The following is an 8341-nucleotide window of genomic DNA, read 5'->3' as shown; positions in this document are numbered from 1 at the left end:
AGGCCACAGCGTCACCCCCTGTCAACTGTGCCTTATATATATAAACATCATATCATAGGCCACAGTGTTACGTAATGTTATCAAAATCATGAGCTTGGAATTTCTAGAATAGAATCATCATCGTCTTTACCATCATAAAAGCATACTCATCTTTAGCGTCATAAGGAACTTTCAGAATCATGAATCTCTAGCTTTTGAGAACAAGGACATTTTAGAAAATGTTTATGGGTTCACAAGAAAGGAATCATGCCTTCGAAAAGAAAGAGACTAGCCTTAACATACCTTTTCAGTCGCCTTAACCTTAACTACCTAGCGCTTGTCCCCCCAAGATCGTAAATCTACATTCAAGAGAATTTAAACTATTGTTATTCTTATCGTCACATGCTTGTCTCAACCCTTTAATTAAAATCCTTTTAGAATCTAGCGAAATTCGAGCAGCATCTCCCCAGTTTGTATGCCTAGCCCGAAAATACAATCCAGCAACCAACAACAACAACAACAATACCAACATCAAAAACATCATTTCCAACACCATCATGTCCCATAAAATCTCAGACGATGTTTTTCAAGTTCCACAACTAACAAACTCATTATACAACTATTTAGCAACCTTATATCCGTAAATAAACCGAAAATAACATTAATAAGAAGAGATTTATACCCCACTCCCCTTAATATTGCGATATCTTCATTTTCCCCTTGAACTTGAGACAAAACTCGTCACTATACGATTTTATAATCACAACTATACGTTGTTCAGACCTAAATCCGGAGATTTCACTTAACTTATGCTAAAATTATATGGACGGAAGTTGGGGGATTATTCTAGAGAGTTTGGGATATTTTGAGAGGTGTTTGGATGAAAAATGAGAGGTAAAACCCTTTTTATAAGGTTCTGGAGGCGGTTCGGGTACTGTAGCAGTGACTGTAGCACGCGTTTCTACTCTATCAGCCTAACTTGTAACGTCCATAATTCTCTACTCTGATGTCGTATCGATGAGCAGTTTGTTGCGTTAGAAACTAGACTCGACGAACTTAATTTTAGGCTTTTGAAACACGTTAAAACTCCTAATATACTAGGAGATATACCCCTCTAAATTTGACCCAAAATTCTGTCCACAATTCTACCAATTTTCAAATTTTTGACAAACTTATTTTCTTCAATTTTCTTGGTCCGAGAACCTTTAGATGCTTCATTAAAACTTGTTAAGAGTATTAATTAACCTTATAAGGGCTTCATGACCTCTCTGAGCTTACGTTAGGTTACTTACAACGCAAACGACGCAAGAAATTTTTTTCGAGGTGTAACATTCCTCCCCCTTAGGAACATTCATCCTCGAATGTTAAGCTCTTAGGGATTTCTACAAATATTTTGCCAGTGTTTCCCCTATAATTGTACCACTACCATCCTGTCACAACAACCCAAAATATGCAATGCCTCACAGGGCTACAACATCAATACCCATATTGGCCACACACGACCAAGAAATCATTCAAAGAAGCATGACATACCTGAGGATAATGATGTCTCTAGCTGGAGCTCTTTTGTTCTCATGTACATAATCAGAAATCAACTAGTATCCCATTCTCGTTCTGTCTCCATTACAGTAATCTTGCCTTACTATGTCACGGCTACTCGCCATCCTGCGAATACTCTCTTTTTCTCGCTCTTTATTTCCCTATTAGTGGGCAACTCCCTTGTTTACTCCTTCGATGCTGCCTCAAGCTATCCCTTGTTATACTCGTTGATCTTTTATACGCACTATTTTGTCTCCTTGTAATTCATTAGTTAGGCTCTCTGATCTCTTACAACTTCATCATAATTCCACTTACACTGACTCCCCATATGATTTTTCAACAGTACTTTATTACTAATAAGTCCCTACTCTTAACAGTTATGTTTCTCAAGCTATCCATCCCAATTCTTTTCCAAGATCAGCTATAACAATATCCTCAACACAATCTCTTAAATATGAACATACGTAACGTTTCCTCACCATTTTTATTATTCCTCGTAGCAGGGTTATGCTTATAATAAGCTAATAATCATAGTTCAAACTAATTCATAACCCAGAACATCTTCGAGCTCCTATCAAAACTCTTCCTTTAATTTCCTTTTCTCAGATATTACAGTGTATATTTATAATTATAGAGCAAAGGCAAATTCTCACTTTACCACAACTTCCTTCCAACATCAGTATAATTATCTTTGACTCCCTTATACTGGTGATTACTTCGTTAGCTGTCATTCTTCGTTGGCTTTCCATTGTTGCCTTTATACCATTTTGTTGGACATAACCTTACATTGATAGTTCATATAGTTCTATAATATACACTCTCATATTCGGTATGGTTAGCAACTCGTGAGATACTTTCCAATCTCCGGCAATACTTCTATCTTTCTATTATAAAACATCACTCCCCCTTCCTTGGTGATCGCCAAGTAACCTATCTTTATTCCTTTTGTTGGATTTTTACTTCTTCTGACACTAAGATTCCTTTTTGTTGTAACCTCCATCATCCTTTTCATCATCCTCTCGGTAATTAACTTGGAGACCGTTCTTATTCTCGTTGTTGCTCTTTAGGATATGTCACGCTGCGTGCGGGTGGTAATTTTCCCAGATGCGAGGATTCGAACCACGGTCTAGGAAACATCATATCCTCACATCATTTTCTTTGACTCGTTAATTCCCCTTATTTTCCTATCATACTTTCTTTCTCATACCTGCCCCATAATGTACTTATTTTCAATCCGTTTCTATTTTCTCCTGATACATTCTCGAACTTTGGCTTTTTTCAAACTAACACATTTCTTTATTTGGAATTTTGGGAAGGTCATAATTCATTTCAGGACTAAACCTGCTCTTCCCCCCTTTTTAAGGATGTTCTTATACACTAGTAACCTTTGAATATTAATCATTTTTGATAATCACCTGGCTGACCTTAACGATCCTTCTACCCCTCGGTTCCTTATAATGGGGAGTTCCTTCATAACATGGTTTGACTTATTTCCCTTTTCCTTTAGTTGACCTTGTATCAGATCAAAATGCTCATACATATCAGATCCAATGCGAGTGCCTCCTTTATCGTCTTTTCACTTCTATCTTTCATGACTAATAATTCCCTGGGCTGATGAATTAATAGGGATGGCGGAATTCATTAAGTCCTTTGTGGAATGTCCGATTATACCTAGCTCCTTTAATCCCTAGCCATTTTCCCACAATTATCTTCTTAATACCCTCTAGATTCTCCTTGCTCTGGGTTCCCACTTCCGGTTTATGCCTATATTATATCATTAAAGGCTAAAATTCCATACCATCCATTCCCACGTGTCATCCTTTCATTCGCTTAGCTCATTTGTCCCGTAATTCTCCTCAACTACTTGTTTGCATTACAGCTATGCATCATAATTCTTCCAGTGTTCTGCCGCTTCTTGTTCTTATCATGAAATCCTTACAAATGACACCTTTTTCTTTCTTCTTTCGTCGAGTCTTCATCTTCCTTTCTGACACTGCAAGTGGTTCATATTTATGCATATCCCCCGTGTATTGTTCTATTTCCTTTATAATCGAATCTTTGTATTACTTATCAAGGTTCTTATCCCATGTTACTGATGTCTTGCCTCTTGGCCAGACTTTTTTACTTATTATCCTTTCTCCTGTCCATGGTGATTGTTCGATTTTCTTTAATTAATCCATTAGTGTACTTTTCTTACTTTCTTCCTCAAGAACTTCCTTGAGTCCCTTTCCTCCGAAGCACTCTTCTCTACTTGCTATTTTTATGGTATTGTCCCTGAAATTCATAAAATATCCTTTCCGAAATGCAAATCCGTTTTAGTGCTAAATCATCTTTTAGGAAGGCTTTCCCGTTTCCGAGGTAATCATGTCAGTATGGTTGCACATTTATCTCTTCGACTGCCCCTCAAGAGCCGGAAATCCCTTGGCATTTTTTTTGCAAAACCTGCTTATTTTCTCCTTTTTCCCTGATGTGATTACATCAGGATTATCCAACTTTAATTTTAGAGAGACTAATGTCGCCTCGCCCTGTGACACTTACCACTTGAACTTCAATGCCTTGTTCCATAAGTACCTTTAACACATCGCAAAGTCGATTATCGGTGCATGCAAACTGATTGACCACACATAAAATACCGTATATACCTCTCCTAACACCTTACTTACAAAATATCCCCAATACTAGTTTAAATTCGTCCTAGTTCTGTAGCTGTAATACGTCTTCTCTCTATTTGCCAAGCCGGTCCGCCTTATCTCTCACAATCATCTGGAGTTTCCAACCATGAGTTTCACACGCTTCTAATTTCCCTCAAGCTATTCTAGCCCCTCATCCTTCTCTTATGTCTGAATTTGTAGGACTCTTAGTACACTTCCCAGGGGGTCACCCATCCTAATATTACTCTCATCCCAGCACGGTTAACTTTGGAGTCCTGATGGGATCCGGTGCGGTAGTGCTGGTATGATCGCATCCACCCTGCTGTGTGACCTTTATCGCATGACCTAGAACAAGTTGAAGTTCTAACGGATCCCAATAAAATTCCTATAATGCATCTCCCTCCGGGTTGGAAAGATCCCTTACTTTCCTGACTGATCAAATGCTAGTTTAGCATTTGGAACTCTCAATAATAACCATCGATCAACACACGACTCTCATCCATTCCTAAATTTAAGATTCCTAGTAGGGGCCAAAACATCTTAGTCGCAGTTATCCATAAGTACTTTGGTTATCGGTTCCTCTAAGACTCCCATCTGTCACTTATTAATGATATCCTGCAATAATTGGACACACATAAGAAATTTCAATAAAAGACCCATATACCTGTAGCCGGCCTGTCCTGCTCTTGGTCTGGAGGGCTGTAAAGTGAAGTATCCTCCTCAGCGTCCTCTCGCCATCTACTAGTCTGGCCCTCCTCATCTCCCCCATCCGAATCCGAGGGATACGGATATTCTGGCAGCTCCTGGTTTACTGACGGCCAAGATAAAGGGCTAGAATAATCAGTAACACTCACAGGTGTGGCTGGCCTGACATAGTGCTCTACCATAGGAGCAGATGAAGGGGTCAACTTTGGTACAGCCTCGGGAACCTCCTCCACCGGTGTCTCGTACGAACCCTCGGACGGGTCCGTGTCATAACTATCTTCCGAGGGATCCTCCTCCATAGAAGTCAGAAACTCTGGGGGAATCATCGCAGGGTCCTCAAAGGGATCTGTCTTGAGGGAATAGCTAAGGCTCCTCATGCTCGGACTCCTGCTGCTCGATCCCGGAATCCACTCTGGGGGCCTTCTTGTACCTCCATTGTCTAAGGCCGATCTCTTCATCTCTACCAATCTGTGCTTACCTACAGGAAAAGAGGGTCAGAAGCGATCTTCCTAGACGTTGGCTCTATCACACGATCTAAGCTAGAAAAAAAAGGTCATTGATTCCTAAATGCCCTGCAGCCTCCTATTTATAAGTATGGCCGGCTTCACACCTATAAACAGGACTCTACCGGACACGGTCTGCAGACAATTCCTAAGACGAACTGCTTTGATATCACTTTTGTCACGATCAATGCCCATGGACCGTGACGAGTGCCCGATCACTGCTGACCAAGCACCCCTAAAATCGTACTTGCCATATGCTGAATAACCTGGTGGCCTATTTCTAACTCATATCTGAGCGATAGCATCGTCGCAAAAAATTTATGCAATAAACTCTGTCTCGAAAAACTCATAATTTATACATGTGGATATGTATAAATAGGCATACGTGCAACGGATGACAACAAAGTCCGACATGACCACTACATGTGCTGTACGAAAAATAGCAAACCACAAAGCTACATGATATTCCCACTATATACAACTGTCTACAGACCTATATGGAGTCTACTGTAAAAAGACAGGACAAGACCCTGTCATACCCACATCTGTACACATCATGAATAGCATACCAAAAGCTGCAGCTCCGGATCAAGTGGAGCGCACTGACTGCGGCTGAGGAGATCCTAATAGTCTGGCTCGTCCGAATGACTACCTGAACCTGTGGGCATGAACGCAGCGTCCACAAAACGGGACGTCAGTACTAACAGTGTACTGAGTATGTATGGCATAAATAATAACATAGTGAGAAGTATGAAACATAATATGGGGTAACTGAATAACTTGTACCGCAGGCTACCTCTTAAGGTGGATACCGTGCATGCAACTTTAGCCTTTTTAAGTCAACATATAAATAATTATAGAGAACATCTGAGACATGCCAATGAATATGTGAAGGTTAATGAATCAGTATGGCTATATATCAGGAAAACACATATATCTATAGAAATGTCTCAACATAGACCACAGCTTCACCCCCTGTCAACTGTGCCTTTTGTATATATAAACGTCACAACATAGGCCACAACTTCACCCCCTGTAACCTTTGCCTTTTATATGTATAAACCTCACAACATAGGCCACAGCTTCACCCCCTGTCAACTGTGCCTTATATATATAAGCATCACATCATAGGCCACAGCGTCATCCCCGGTCAACTGTGCCTTATATATATATATATATATATATATATATACATACACACACACACACACACATCAAGAATAAGAGTGAGTGCAATGCAATATATATATAAAACTATATAATGTCGCAAAATAGCCTTACACATATTATACTCATAGCATGGATGAGAGTTCAAACATAAACTACAACTTTAGCAGAGTGACGTAAGGTCGGTAATCTCTGATTTATATTATGGAACAACCATCACCGCGGTATCTCACCTTGAAGGAACAAGAATATGAGGTGGGATCCATCAACAATGAGTGGCATCAAGTAAATCATGAGGTAAGTCAATAGTCTCATAATGTTATCAAAATCATGAACTTGGAATTTCTAGAATAGAATCATCATCGTCTTTACCATCATAAAAGCATACTCATCTTTAGCGTCATAAGGAACTTTCAGAATCATGAATCTCTAGCTTTTGAGAATAAGGACATTTTAGAAAACGTTTATGGGTTCACAAGAAAGGAATCATGCCTTTGGAATGAAAGGGACTAGCCTTAACATACCTTTTCAGTCGCCTTAACCTTAACTACCTAGCGCTTGTCCTCCCAAGCTCATAAATCTACATTCAAGAGAATTTACACTATTGTTAGGCTTATCGTCACATGCTTGTCTCAAACCTTTAATTAAAATCCTTTTAGAATCTGCCGAAATTCGAGCAGCATCTCCCCTGTTTATATGTGTAGCCCGAAAACACAATCCAGCAACCAACAACAACAACAACAATATCAACATCAACAACATCATTTCCAACACCATCATGTCCCATAAACATCCCACACGATGTTTTCCAAGTTCCACAACTAACCAACTCGTTATACGACTATTTAACAACTTTATATCCGTAAATAAACCAAAAATAATATTAATAAGAAGAGATTCATACCTTACTCCCGTTAATATTGCGATATCTTCATTTTCCCCCTTGAACTTGAGCCAAAACTCGTCGCTATACGATTTTATAATCACAACTATACGCTGTTCGGACCTAAATCCGGAGATTTCACTTAATTTGTGCTAAAATTCTATGGATAGAAGTTGGGGGATTATTCCAGAGAGTTTGGGATATTTATTGTAGCAGTTTGGTTACTGTAGCACGCATTTTTGCTCTGTCTGCCTAACTTGTAACGTCCATAATTCTCTACTCTGATGTCATATCGACGAGCGGTTTGTTGCATTGGAAACTAGACTTGACAAAATTCATTTTAGGCTTTTGAAACACCTTAAAACTCCTAATATACTAGGAGATATACCCCTCCAAAGTTGACCCAAAATTTTGTCCACAATTCTGCCAATTTCCAAATTTTCGACAAACTTATTTTCTTCGATTTGCTTGGTCCCAGAACCTTTAGATACTTGCATAATACTTGTTAAGAGTATTCATTAACCTTATAAGGGTTCTATGGCCTCTCTGAGCTTGCATTAGTTTACTTACAACGCAAACGATGCAAGAAATTTTTTTCGAGGTGTAACATGTCCTCTTCCCAACTTCAAACTAAGTCTAGCACACAATAAAAATAGGTCTAAACATAATTGTATCATATTGGTTTTTTGAACACATTCATTCTCAAACAAACCGAAAAGCAAGCAAGTTGAGCTATGAAACATGAATCTAAGTCTTGATGGATAACTTACCCCTAGACCTTATCTAATAGCAGCTTTTAATCCCTTTAGTTATGACAAAAATGTGACAGACCCTCACACTTTGTTTTAACTAGGTTTTAATAGTATAACTCTCAAAGGTTCCCTCCCAGGCATGGTAAACACTTTATAACCAAA

The 8341-nt window shown here is 39.1% G+C and overlaps 1 pseudogene; it reads right to left on the bottom strand.

The window, feature by feature from the left end:
* Positions 1-4368: 4368 nt before the first annotated feature.
* Positions 4369-4485, bottom strand: LOC132041760 (5S ribosomal RNA; annotated as a pseudogene).
* Positions 4486-8341: the final 3856 nt, after the last annotated feature.

This window comes from Lycium ferocissimum, unplaced genomic scaffold (genome assembly GCF_029784015.1).
Source record: "Lycium ferocissimum isolate CSIRO_LF1 unplaced genomic scaffold, AGI_CSIRO_Lferr_CH_V1 ctg11614, whole genome shotgun sequence".
Taxonomy (NCBI): Eukaryota; Viridiplantae; Streptophyta; class Magnoliopsida; order Solanales; family Solanaceae; genus Lycium; species Lycium ferocissimum.
The sequence above is the reverse complement of the archived record's forward strand: the minus strand, read 5'-3'. Positions and strand labels throughout refer to the sequence as shown.